The sequence below is a fragment of the Bos indicus x Bos taurus genome, chromosome 19, assembly GCF_003369695.1.
Source record: "Bos indicus x Bos taurus breed Angus x Brahman F1 hybrid chromosome 19, Bos_hybrid_MaternalHap_v2.0, whole genome shotgun sequence".
NCBI classification, from domain to species: domain Eukaryota; kingdom Metazoa; phylum Chordata; class Mammalia; order Artiodactyla; family Bovidae; genus Bos; species Bos indicus x Bos taurus.
The window spans coordinates 56,554,954-56,569,614 of record NC_040094.1 but is presented as its reverse complement, the minus strand read 5'-3'; the positions used below and the strand labels follow the sequence as shown (position 1 = coordinate 56,569,614).

Below are 14,661 nucleotides of genomic sequence, written 5' to 3'. Positions count from 1 at the left end.
TTAAAGGCTTCGGGGTTAAAGCATTAAAGATGGCAGGGTTCTACTGGAAATGCCCTTTTGGGGACAGCCATGATAATAAACGAAATTACCCAGAAAGCAGTTTATAGAGCTAACTGTAGCCTTGTCTGGCATTTAATTTTATTTTTTAACTTTTAACTTAATTTTTAATTTTTACATAAATCTATTCAGCTGCACAGGATCTTGGTCGAGGCATGCGAACTCAGTTGCCGAATATGGGATCTAGTTTCCTGATCAGGGATCATACTTGGGCCCCCTGGAATAGAAGCTTGCTGTCTTAGCCTCTGGACCACCAGGGAAGTCTCTATTTTATTTTATGACTATTAAAAAAAAATTTTTTTTTGGCTGCACTGCACAGCATGTGGGATCTTAGTTCCCCAACCAGGGATCGAACCCACATCCTCTGCATTGGAAACTCAGAGTCTTAACCACTGGAGTGCCAGGGAAATCCAGCCTTGCTTGGCATTAAAAATCAAGAGCACACATATACAAAGACCTAAAAGGAAGGTCAATAATCCACAGGTGAAAAGGAGGATTTTTTCATTTTGAGAGAAGTGTCAATGCCACACTGATCTCCCTTGACACACTTAAAATACGAATGCCTCATCAGATAAAAGAAAAACGTTCCGTTTGCTCAGGCTGCCCAGACGTGGGGATCAGGGCGCAGTGACCTAGACGGTGCGGCCACATCCACAGATGGGAACACCAAACACACCAACAGTCCCTGAAAAAAAAGTGCCTCGTGGACAGTTCGTGCACATTTTTGCTTCTTAGTGACAACTGTGCACTAAGATCAGAAATGCTATGGAAAAAAGAACTACACGAAAACATGTCTTTGCCTATGTGTGGGTAGGAAACAACACACATGACTAGTAGATTACCTGCAAGTTTTTATTAATTGGCTATAATTTTTACTTATTTTATAGTTTTTATTTTACTTTGTAGGCCACCTATGTAGCATGTGGGATCTTAGTTCTCCGACCAGGGATCAAACCTGCAGTCCTCGCATAGAAAGTATGGAATCCTAATCACTGGACCTCCAGGGAAGTCCCATAGTTGGCTGTAATTTATTAACCAAATCATAACTGGAATTCTTTGTAGGCTTTAAGAAGCTACATCTTGGGACGTCCCCGGTCCAAGGGTTAAGAATCCACCTGCCAATGTAGAGGATGTTGGTTTGATCGCTGGTCCGGGAAGATTCCACATGCCAAGAACAACGAAGCCCAAGAGCCCCAACTACTGAGCTCAAGTGCCCAGAGCCCATGTTTTGCAACGAGAGAAGTCAGTGCACCTAGAGAGCAGCCCCAGCTCGCCGCAACTGGAGAAAAGCCCTCGCAAAGCAATGAAGACCCAGTGCAGCCAACAATAAATTCAATTAAAAAAAATCTAAACCTTATTTTTAAAAAGACGTATCTTGTGGTAATCATTTTGCAAGATACACACAGATCAAATTATCATGTTGTACCCCTTAAACTTACAGAATGTTGTCAATTATATCTCAGTAGAACTGGAAAAAAGAAGCCACCATCATACACAAAAATTATATACTTTTAAGAAAAGTTTTTATGAAATATAGTTGATTTACAATGGTGTGTTAGTTTCAGGAGTATAGCAAAGTGATTCGGTTATAGATATACTTTTCCATTACAAGTTATTACAAGATACTGAGTAAAGAGTATGCCTGATTGTGCTATACAGCAGGTCCTCGTTGGCATCTACTTCACATATAGTAGTGCAGACATTTTAGTCCTAAACTCCTAACTTATCACTCACCCCCCAAATTGTAGTTAAAACAAGGCGTGTGTGGGAGGGAAAAGGGGGAGTCAGTGATTAATGGGTATAGTTTCAGTTTTGCAAGAAGAAAAAGTTCTAGAGATCTTAACACTAATGAACTGTTAACACTTGAAAATGGTTAAGGTGGTAAGTTTAATGTTATGCATTTTTAACCACAATAAAAATAAAACATCAAGGGGGAAAACCCCATAAAGTATGGCCCAGAATGATCAGTACTAGTACAATTCAGAATATATATGTGTGTGTGTGTATATATATATATATATATATATATATATATTTAGTATTAGAGGAAAAAAAGGCATCCAGATTAAAAAAAAAATTACTTACAAGGGAAGAAAATTACACTACTACTGTTCTTCCAGATCAGCACTGTTCAGTAATAATACACCATGACAGGACTTCCCTGCAGGTGCAGTGGTTGACTCTGGTCTTCCACTGTAGAGTCAAGGGTTCAATCCCTGGTCAGGGAACTAAGATCTCACATGTCTTGAGGCATGATCAAAAAAAAAAGCAAGCCGCATATGTAATTTTAAATTATCTAAGAGCCATATCTTTAAGTAAAAATAATCAAAATTAATTTGAATATATTTTATTTAACCCAATGTTGGATATTCTAACAACCCAATATATCTGAAATATTACTTCAACATGTAATCAATATAAAAACATTTTCAGGTGCTAGTCACACTCTTTTTTCGACTATCTGCTGAGAAGAATACAGCTCTTTGTTAGTCACCATGTGAAAAAGAAATATCTCGAAATTAACAATCTAAAATCGTTTACCCAATGAACCACACTCCTGGGGTATACTCCTAACATCATAACGAAAGTAAATGTTACCCAGTGGATTCCAGAATTTATGTCTGCCCCAGTGAGATATTCTGACATTTGCCACCAAACCACTATGAACTATTACATCACACAATAAAGGGCAGTTGACACTTCTCATTTTTCCTCAACTCTGTATTTAATGGATACCCTAAATGTTAACAAACAAAAACTCTTAATTTGGGGGGACTTCCCTGGCGGTCCAGTGGTTAAGAATCTGCCTGCCCGTGCAGGGGACACAGGTTAGATCCCGTCTGGGAAGGTTCCACACACCTCGTAGCAACTACTGAGCCCACGTGCCTAGAACCGGTGCTCTGTAGCAACTCACTGCAGTGAGAAGCCTGCGCACCCTCACGAACAGTAGCCCCTGCTCGCGGCAACCGGAGGAAGCTTGTGCACGGCTGTGAAGACCCAGAGCAGCCGAACACAAAATTAATTAACTTAAAAAAGATAATGATTCTCCCCCCAAACAACAAAAAACAGTTTGCAGCCTTCTAGGTTTTCCTATACATATACAAGCACATTCAAGTTTTCGGTTTTGCTTTACTTTGTTTTTTAACCTACTTAAAATATTACTCATATTGATCTGCATGTAGCTTTTTTTTCTCTAATGTAACACTGGCATCTTTCCATGTCTGTACTTATGGACTTATGGATTGACTTCATTGTTCTTTTTTTTCTGGCCCACTCCAATTAGCTTACAAAATCTTAGTTCCTTAGGGGATTGAACCCAGACCCAGCCAGGTCCTAACCATTGAACCACCAGGGAATTCCCAACCTCATTGTTCTTAATGACTATCTAATAATCACCCCTTTTTGAAAGCTTACTCTATATACCAGTGCTATACTAACAAATATTACATAGGTTATTCCTTACAACCCTATAAGGTGGGTGTTAACTATTTTTTTTTTCCTTATTTTACCAAAGAGGAATTGAATGCCCAGAGAGGTTAAGGACTTTGTCCAAGGTCACACAGTTAAGAAGAGGCAGTGTCATGCCCCAAATCCAGCTATTTTTATTCCAGAGCCTGTGTGTGCTCTTAACTATTATTATACTGTAATCCCATTGAGTGTCCAGATTGAATTAACTGTTTCCCTCCTGATAAATGCTCTCTACTTCTAGTTTATGTTGCTTGCCTGTCTTTTTTTTTTTTTAATTGTTTTTACATCTGGAATTTGTCCTTGTGAACTGTGTGAGATAAGGGTTTAATTTTTTTTTTTTCCAAATAGGAAACATCACTAACATAATTTCTTGACTATTCCATTTCCCCCACTAATTATTTTACTTTCTTATTTATTTATGGTTGTGCTGGGTCTTCATTGCTGCTGGGCTTTCTCCGGTTGCGGCGAGTGGGGCTTCTTCTCTACTTGCGGGGCCTGGGCCTCTCATTGCAGTGGCTTCTCTTGCTGCTCAGTCAGGCTCTAGATGTCTGGGCTTCCTTAACTGTGCTTCCTGAGCTCTAGAGCACAGGCTCAAAAGTTGTGGCCCATGGGTTCCTCCACTAATTGAAATTTGATTTTTATCATGCTATATATATATATATATATAATCTAGATCTGGGTCCTATTCTATTCTGAACAAGTATAATATAGGGTTTTTTTTTGGGGGGGCGGGGCACACCCCAGGGTCTCAGCTGTGCTGTGCAGGAGCTTTTAGCTGTGCCATGTGAACCCTTAGTTGCAGCATGTGGGATCTAGTTCCCTGACCTGGGATCAAACCCAGGGCCCCTGCATTGGAAGTGTGGTTGTCTCAGCCACTAGACCACCAGGGAAGTCCCACAATATGGTTTTAACAACTGTAGCTTCACAGTATATACAGCAAGGCACAGTCAATGGACCCAAACCTTTCCAACCTTCTCAAGTCCCCAACCTTGACCCTTCTACCTGTTTTCCTTCTACTTTGTGGCACTCCTTAAAAACCCTTTTCAGTTACCAAAGTTTCAATACCTTCAACTTCCCTATATTTGTATTCATACTTTCTTCCCATCTCAAGAAGATATTCCTATTTTCCCCATCGCAAGCATTATTTTTCACCTAGGTTCTCATTCCCAACTAACTCTACCTCCTCCAGACCTCACCAGCAACCATCCTTCTTACTCAAGACTTCCATTCCTCATTCTCCACTGGCTTTTTGTTTGCCTCTACAAACATATTCTCTCCCTGGCTTAAAAACAAATACAAAAACAAATGCCTTAAGACCCAACCACTCACCCATCCATCCACCCACCCACTCATCCACCCACCAACCCATCCACCCACCAGCCCATCCATCCACCAACCCATTCCTCCATCCATCCATTCCTCCATCCTCTGTCTGCTCCCACCCCCACATCCAACACCCCCTCCAATCTTTACAGCAGTTTCTACCACTGCACTGAAGCTCTTCTCTGGAACACCAACCAGGCCAACTGTCTTTTCTCACTCTTCATTCACCTCATGAACGCTCAGAAGACTTCAACACTACGTCTTTCTTTTCAGCATTTACTTCTTTATTTGACTGCTCTGGGCCTTAGTTGTGGCACGGGGCGGGCTTCCTCTAGTGGTGGTGAGCAGGAGCTGCTTGCTCGTTGCAGCCAGGGGGCTTTTCACCGTGGTGGATTCCCCTGTCGCGGAGCAAGGGCTCTAGAGCTTGAGGGCTTCAGGAGCTGCTGCCCTTGGGCTCAGTGGTTGCAGCTCGCTGGCTCTACAGCACGAGCTCAGTAGCTGTGGTGTGCGGGCTTAGTTGTCCTGAGGCATGTGGAATCTTCCCCGACCAGGGATCAAACCTGTGTCCCCCACACTGGCCAACGGATTCTTAACCACGGGACCACCAGGGGTGTCCTCAAGCTCTTCTCTTGATTTTATTCAACTGGCATAAAACACTCGGTATTGCCTTTGTTCATATTTATTTATGTATTTGGCTGTGCCGGGAATTAGATGCAGCATTCGGGATCGTCCATCTTTGCTGCGTGTGGGATCTAGTTCCCTGACCAGGGATCGAACCCGAGCCCCCTCATTGGGAGCTCAGAGTCTTAACCACTGGACCACCAGGGAAGTCTCTTTACTGTTATTTTTAAAAACAGTTTTTATTGAGGTATAACATACACAGCATAAAATTCATCCATGTTACAATTCAATGACTTTGGCAAGTATCACCACAATCCAGTTGAAAACATCACCGCCACAAACTGCTCCCTCATGTCCATTTACAACTAACTCCCCTCCCACCCCCAGCCTTAAGCAAACCCTGCTCTGCTTTCTATTTCTTTGTATTTGCTGTTTCTAGTCCACACAAATGGACACTTACAATAGTACATCATCTTGTTTCTGGCTACTTTCACTTACCACAATGCTTCTGGGGTTAATCTGCATTGTGTAGCATATATCAATAGCTGTTTTCTTTAAATTGCTGAATAGTATTGTAATGTATGAATATACCTTATTTTGTTAATCCATTCACCAGTTGATGGACATTTGGATTACTTTCAGTTTTTTGATCATTATGAGCAATGCTGTTATGAACAATTGAACACATGTCTTGGTGGGTATCTATGTCTTCATTTCTTTTGAATAGATTTACTCATTGGAAAAGACCTTGATGCTGGGAAAGACTGAAGGCAGGAGGAGAAGGGGACGACAGAGGATGAGATGGTTGGATGCCATTATTGTCTCGATGGACATGAGTTTGAGCAGGCTCCAGGAGATGGTGAAGGACAGGGACCTGGTGTGCTGCAGTTCATGGGGTCGCAAAGAGTCAGACACGACTGAGCCACTGAACAACAAGAGGAGTGCAACGCTAGATCATAAGGTAAACTTATGTTTAACTTTTTAAGATACTCTCAAACTCTTTTCCAAATTGGCCATTACCATTTTGCATTCCCATCCATAAGGTACAAGGATCCCAATTTCTCTGCATTCTCACCAACACCTGATGTTGTCTTTTTTACCGTTGCTTTCCTAGCAGTTTTGAAGTGCTATCTCATTGTGGTTTTAATTGTATTTCCCTAATAACTACTGATGCTGAGCATCTTTCCATGTGTTTATTGGCTATTCCTGTATCTTCTTTGGTGAAATGTCTATTCAACTCTTTTGTCCATTTTTAAATTGAGTTGTCGTCTTAATATTGAGTTGTAAGAGTTGTCAAAATATTCTGGATGTAAATCTTCTATGTGTTTTGCAAATATTTTCATTCAGAAGGTGGCTTGTCTTTTCATCTCCTTAATGTTGGTTGAAGTAAAAACATTTTTAATTTGGAAGAAATCCAATTTATCAGTTTTTTCCCTTATGGATTTAGCTTTTGGCATTGTATCAAAGAACTCTGCCCAATCTGAAACAAATACATAGCTTCTCCTATGTCTTCTTTTAGGGGTTTTATAGTTCTAACTCTTGAATCTAAGTCCTTTTTTTTTTTTTTTTTTTTAATTTTTGGCCCCATCACGGAGCATGTGGGATCCTCAACCAGGGTTTGAACTCTCACCCCCTGCATTGGAAGACAGAGTGTTAACCACTGGACCACCAGGGAAGTCCTCTTTGCTGTCATTTAGTCACTAAGACGTGTCCGACTTTTTTTGTGACCCCCATGGGCTATAGCTCACCAGGCTTCTCTGTCCATGGAATTTTCCAGATAAGAACACAGGAGAGGGTTGCCATTTCCTTCTCCAGGGGATCTTTCTGACCCAAGGATAGAACCTGAGTCTCCTGCACTTGCAGGCAGATTCTTCACATCTGAGCCACCAAGGAAACCCTGGGGAAGTCCTAGGTCCCTTTTAAAAACAGCTTTATTGAGAGATAATTCACATACCATACAAGCCATCTATTTAAAACATACAGTTAGATGGTTTTTTAGTATATTCACAAGTTATGCAACTATTCATCATTATCTAATTTTAGAATATTTTCATAATCCCAGAAAGAAACCCTGTTAGCAATCACTTCTCATCTCCCCCTCCCCCAGCCACTGGCAGTCACTAATCTCCTTTCTGTCTCTATGGATTTGCCTCTTCTGGACATGTCATATAAACGGGATTATACAGTATATGGCCTTTTGCCTCTGGCTTCTTTCACTTCATGTAGTGTCTCTCTGGTTTCAGCTAAGCTATAGCACATATCAATATGTCATTCCTTTTCATTGACGAATAACACTCTGCTGCACGGATTTACCACATTTTATCAGATGTTCCAGTCACCAGTTGTTGAACATTAGGGTTATTCCCACCTCTTAGCTACTATGACTAACGCTGCTATGAACATTCATGTACATGTTTTGGTATGGAATATTTTTATTTTCATTTTTCTTGGGCACACATACACACACACACACACCCCTAGGACTGTAACTGCTGAGTTATAAAGTAACAAAGCATTTGAGGAACTGTTAAACTGTTTTCCATAGCAGCTGTACCTTTTTACATTCCTATCAGTGGTAGACCAGGATTTCAGTTTCTCCACATTCTCACCAGCTCTTACTATTTGTTTTTAAAAATTATTGCCATCCTAGTGGCTGTGAAGTGGTAATCTACCTGTAGTTTTGATTTGCATTCCCCTAAAGGCCAATAGGAAAGTTATGACCAACCTAGATAGCATATTCAAAAGCAGAGACATTACTTTGCCAACAAAGGTCCGTCTAGTCAAGGCTATGGTTTTTCCAGTGGTCATGTATGGATGTGAGAGTTGGACTGTGAAGAAAGCTGAGCTCCAAAGAATTGATGCTTTTCAACTGTGGTGTTGGAGAAGACTCTTGACAGTTCCCTGGACTGCAAGGAGATCCAACCAGTCCATTCTGAAGGAGATCAGCCCTGGGTGTTCTTTGGAGGGAATGATGCTAAAGCTGAAACTCCAGTACTTTGGCCACCTCATGCGAAGAGTTGACTCATTGGAAAAGACCCTGATGCTGGGAGGGATTGGGGGCAGGAGGAGAAGGGGACGACAGAGGATGAGATGGCTGGATGGCATCACGGACTCGATGGACATGAGTTTGAGTGAACTCCGGGAGTTGGTGATGGACAGGGAGGCCTGGCATGCTGCGATTCATGGGGTCGCAAAGAGTCAGACACGACTGAGCGACTGAACTGAACTGAACTGAACTGAACTGAATGTGGATGGGCTTCATCCAATCAGTTGAAGGCTTTAAAAGCCAAAACTGAGGTTTCTCAGAGGAAAAAGAATTCCGCTGTAAGACTTACATACAAATGTACAGCTGAGTCCCCTTGCTGTTCACCTGAAACTACCACAACATTGTTAACTGGCTATGCTGCTAAGTTGCTCAGTCGTGTCCGACTCTGTGTGAGCCCACAGACGGCAGCCCACCGGGCTCCCCGGTCCCTGGGATTCTCCAGGCAAGAACACTGGAGTGGGTTGCCATTTCCTTATAAGTGGCTATACCCCAATGCAAAATAAACAGTTTAAAGTATGGGGGGAAAAAAAAAGTAACACAGAAATCCTGCCTGAGCTTCTCGTCTGGCAGCCTCTCCTACAGATTTCAGACTGACGAATACAACATCAGTTCCTGAGAATCCAGCTTGCCGGCCAGCCCTACAACTTTCAGACTTGCCAGCCTCACAATAATGGAAGCCAATTATATGTGTCCGTCTCCCATGGGTTCTCTTTCTCTGGAGAACCCTGGTGATACAGCCACCATAGAGCCTGTATTGTTAATCCTCCCTTCTGTGACCCTCATCATGAACTACAAAGCTGATTTGAGGGCTTCTGTCCTGATGCTTGCCATAGGCATCAAAATCCCAGGATCAGAATCTACACACTAGCACACAGCTCAGTGCATCAGTGCCCGATAATGTGCACTGACGGTAATAAACAGAATGAGAAAAGGGTTGCTAGGAAACAAAGCACATAACCACCATCATATAAGGAAATCAAAGGCCCTCAATCATAAGACAGCATCGAAAAGTGAAAGAAGTCAGTCTGCTCTCAATGAAGTAAGGTACAAGTAAAGCAACAATACTGGAGGTTTCGAAAGTAGAATTACCACCTTTTAAAGCATTCAAAAATAATACCAGCATTTGAACTCTTGATCTTTATGACTCCATCATTAAATAGAACAACCATTAGCCTTATTATGGTATTAAATGTACATACTAAAATTTTTAGAAACCTACTTAATTTTATTTTTTACGTTTTTAAAATATTTTTTTATGTGTGGACTATTTTTAAAGTTTTTATTGAATTTGTTGCAACATTGTTTCTGTTTTATGTTTTGGTTTTTTCGACCTCAAGGCATGTGGGATCCCAGCTCCCTGACCATGGATTGAACCTGCACCCCCTTCCTTAGAAGGCTAAGTCTTAAACTTTGGACTACCAGGGAAGTCCCAAGAGACCTGCTTAATTTTGGTTAATGCATCAGTCAAAATTTGCCAAAACCAAATACTTCTTTACTCTGCAGTAGGTTTCCCTGGTGGCTCAGTGGTAAAGAATCCACCTGCCAATGCAGGAGACGAGGGTTCAATCCCTGGGTTGGGAAGACCCCTGGAGAAGGAAATGGCAACCCACTCCAGTATTCTTGCCTGGGAGATCCCATGGACAGAGGAGCCTGGCGGGCTACAGTCCACAGGGTTGCAAAAGAGCCAGACATGACTTATCAACTAAACAACAACAAAGCTAAGAGAAACTTTTATAACTGTACGACCAGCAAAGACTTGGTACCCACACTTTAGAAACTGCTCTTGCCCTAGGACAGACCCACTTGACAAGCATATATGTACTCCAATACAACAAAAAATTTGGAGAATGATGATGTTAGCTGCCCAGGACTCTGATTACCATTCTGAATTTTATTTACTTTTTAAAAAATTATTTACTTATTTGGCTGCATCAGGCCTGAGATGCAGCACGCAGGATCTTTGTCCCCTCACGCGGGATCTTTGTCCCCTCACGTGGGATCTCCAGTTGTGGTGCTCAGTGGTTGCGGTGTTTGGCTGGGGGTTTAGCTGCCCCGGGGCATGTGGGATCTTAGTTTCCCGACCAGGGATCTAATCCCCTGCATTGCAAAGCATGTTCTTACCCACTGGACCACTAGGGAAGTTTCACCATTTTTAATTTTTTATGTTTTTAACATTTTGTATTGAAGTATAGCCAATTAACAATGCTGTGAATAGTTTCAGGTGAACAGCGAAGGGACTCAGCCACACATATACATGTAACCATTCTCCCCCAACTCCCCTTCCATCCAGGCTGCCCAGTGACATCGAGCAGAATTCCATGTGCTACAGAGTACGTCCCTGTTGGTTATCCATTTTAAATACAGTCGTGTATACATGTCCATCCCACACCCCTAACTATCCCTTCCCCATCTTAAATTTTTATAATAAGAGGTTTCCCTCTTAATACCTGAGCAAAATGAATTACTCCTATTTTCCAATTTGCTCAAATATGTAAGAGGGAAATGAACTTGATTTATCAGGTACTGAATTAAAATGAATGTCTTTACGGTATGCTATTTCTTCCTGGACAGAGAAAAACAGAACCAATGACTCTTATCAATATGGAGACACCTTTCAAAAGTTGGGCCTGCGCGCATAAAAACAACACGTCAGCAAAACCATACCTTTGCTGAACAAATGATCGTGGGCTTTGAAAGAAACAAAGATCTCAGAGGAGGATTTAAAAGCCCAGAATGGCTTCCAACTCAAAAATTACAAAGGCACAACCCTGTGCCTTTTAGCACTGTGCAGAAGAGTGTTAAAAACAGCTTTCTATGCTAATGTAGAAACACTCTACAGCAACAAATTCCCATCATACCTCCTGTTATTTAAATGATTAATATTTGTGTATTTATTAACAAAGCTAAAAACTGCCTGAGAACATATGCATAAGGTTAATCATTGCTGCATTGTGTGTAACAGTAAAAGGCTGGGGCGGGAAGACACTTCCAAATGTTCACCAGTAGGAGACTGTGAAAAACCAATAGCGTATACACAACAAGGAATGTTATATAGTTGTTTTATTTTTTAAAAGAACAACAATAACAGCAACAACAACAAAAAAACCCTAATATGGAGATAATAGAAAAAGATCTCCAGTATTTTTGCAAGTAAAAAAAACAAAACAAAACAAGGTGCAGAGCAGTCTAAGTAGTTACACTTGTATTTACACAAGAAACTCGGGAAGAATTCCAGAAAGCGGTTACGCAGGTAAGGGCGGCATACAGGGAGGAACTGGGTGGATGAACAGCACTGTGAGAACTAGACTCTCACTGTATGCCTTTTCATTCTTTTCAACTTTGAACTATGTGACTATATGACTAACTCGAACAAATAATTAATTCTAAACAATTTTAGGCTATTTTATTTTCGCCTATCTCTAGTGAAGAAAAAAAAAAAAGCTATAAACCCAAGTGCCAACATGAAATCAGCTGTTCTCAATATCTTTTAAATGTTTCCAGGTCAACATGCCTCTGACTTTCTTATCAATATGGAGACACCTTTTAAAGGACAAAGACACCTTTTAAAGGAACCCCAAATTAAGGGGTTCCTTTAAAAATACAAAAAGCAGAAAAACCAATCTCTGCTGGGCTCTGTGACCATCATTACAGGGACAGATGACCTTGTGCTTGCTGTGGAGTTATAGAGACTTCCTGGTGAGCCAGAGGGCGGTCCCAGCTCAGCCAGGTTGGTCACCTGGAGAAAGCTGATTCTGCTGTTTGCTTTGTTTCACTCTCGGTACCAAAGATAGGGAGACCTCAAGATCAACCCAGTCTGATCCTTCAACAGGGAGACAGGCCTCTGAGTTTTGTACCAATACTGATGCAGAATAGCCTCCATTCCACAAATCGTCAAGGATGAGTTCAAAATCCAATTCCTTAAGAAAGGCAGAGGCTGACGGTTTAGTAAGAAGAGCACTAACTTGCTGGGTAACCTTGGCCTTTACCAACTCACTTCTCTGAGTCTCCATTTTCTTACCCGCCAAACGAATGGATCAGGGGCCAGATTCTCTGCAAGGTTCCTTTGGGGCTCAAATACTATAATCCAGGGACTGCCCTGATGGTCCAGCTGTTAAGACTCCAAGCTTCCAATGCAGGGGGCATCAGTCCGATTTCTGGTAGGGACTCTGTATGCTGCACTGCCCGGCCAAAGAAACAAAAAATATTATAATCCAATAGTCAGGTAAATTTAAAGACCACATGAGGGACTTGTATCTGCCTTGCAACGCAAGGGACGAAGATTTGATCCCTGGTCAGGGAACCAAGATCCCACATGCCATGGAACAACTAAGCCTCTGTGCTGTAACTACTGAACCCTCGAGCCACAACTAGAGAGTCTTAGAGAGAGTCCGTTCTCTGCAGAGAAAGATCCCTGTGTGCCGAAAAGAGGCGACACAGCCAAATAAATAAAACAATAATACTGATAAAGATCACGTGAAAGACAGCAGATGCCTCTAGACTAGCACATATACGCCAAGTACATAAAGTTTCAAGTACACAGAGGTCTGCTGACTGGGACATGAATGTTCTGATTCCTATTTTCTGTGTTTTATGTTCAACATACAAAATTTGGTCCACCTGCTACAAAGATTTCTCTCATGCAAAAGCTCTGATTAAAAATGAGTTACCATTAGGTGAAACTTTTAAAAAAGACTGGTAGAGCAGAGATGATGATTGAAGACTGTAAGTATGGAGGGTGATGGTTAGGGAAAGTTTCATTTTGGTCCATTACCCTTTTATTATCATCATCCAAGATCCACAGTTGCATCAATATCCTTTGGGGACTTTGATCGACCTATGCTTATTCTGATAAGTGAAGGATGGATGAATACTCTTCTGAGGCAGTGAACTCCAACTTCAGCAAAACACGCTCCATATGCGAATCAATAAAAGCTAAGTGATTTCAGAAAAGTCCACAAATAATTGTGTATATTTTTGTCGACTAAAAAGGAAAATGCATGCCTCCTTTATTTAGCACTGGGTTCATACGTCGTAATTAGCCAGAGCTTTATTAAAACACTAATGATGCCTCCCTTGATCTCAGACTGTACTAAAGCCGCTCAAAAGCATATTCATGTCTGCGACGATTCATTCTTTGGCACAAAAGCAGTGTGCGACACGGCCCTGGCAGACACACGGCAGGGGGCAGGTTCATTGTCTGGTCCCAGCCTTCACCTGGCACAAACTGGATCGACTGCTGAGAAACCAGCTCATCTCATTAGCATGTCTTTATTCTACTGCTGTAATTCTGACATCTCTCCAAGATCATGAAAATCCTCATCAGGTCCAAAGCGAAGGGAAGATGGTAGCCATGGGTCCCCACAAGTCTTGAGAAAAGTATTGAAAAACAAAGAGCCAGGAGTTAGGTCTTGGGCCAGCAGTTTTGAATTGGCTGGTGCTCAATCCACTTGTAAGCCTCTCTGTGCTGTCAAAATTCTCCTCCACTTCCAATATTTATGCTACAAGCCAGAGGCTGGAGACATTTATCGTTTTAATGATTCTGAAAACAAACATAATACTTCTAGACACTGTCAATACCTGTGCCCTATCCCAGGGCTATTCTCATTCCAAATGCCAGGCTTGCCACTACTCTGGCAAAGCGACAACCCGAATGACTCTGATACATTTCTGTTAAACTCCTTTCTTCTGACAGCCTCTCGAAAAAGCACCCGCAACAGCAAACGCATTTTCGGCCGCCATCCTCCAGCAGCTTCCCCCTCGCCCCCCAACCCCGCAACCAGGAGAACCTAATTCAAACCTGTGCCTCCCTCTCCAGGGGCCACCAGGGCCAGCACCTAGCACAGGTGCCCGCTTCGGATGCCAACCCGTTCCACCTCACCCTCAGCTCCTGAGGGGGCCCGGGCATCGGGCGGGAAGGAAGGGACCCGGCCTGCGCCGTGGACACCCCGCCCCTCGGAGCCGCAGTCCCCAGAGCGCACGTCTCCGTCACAGGACCCGATGGCGCGCAGGCCGCTCCCAGCCCCCGGCGGAGGGGCTGCCCACCCCGGCGACCCCCGCCAAGGGCCCTAAAGCAGCCCCTCCCAGACCTGGTCCAACACCTCCCACCCTCCGAGATGGCTCTGCAGCGCCGTCGACCTCTGGGTCCC

The 14,661-nt window shown here is 42.5% G+C and overlaps 1 protein-coding gene across 4 annotated transcripts in view; it reads right to left on the bottom strand.

Moving 5' to 3' along the window:
• RNF157 (ring finger protein 157) overlaps nt 1–14,661 on the bottom strand; it is a 74,833-nt gene that overhangs the window by 59,965 nt on the left and 207 nt on the right. Inside the window, exon 2 of one of the 4 annotated variants that reach the window (XM_027518649.1) lies at nt 12,534–12,693. The exons of the other annotated variants lie outside the window; for them this stretch is intronic. The gene's annotated coding sequence lies outside the window, so the exon portion shown is untranslated. The remainder of the gene's footprint in view (nt 1–12,533; nt 12,694–14,661) is intronic. 4 annotated transcript variants of the gene reach the window in all.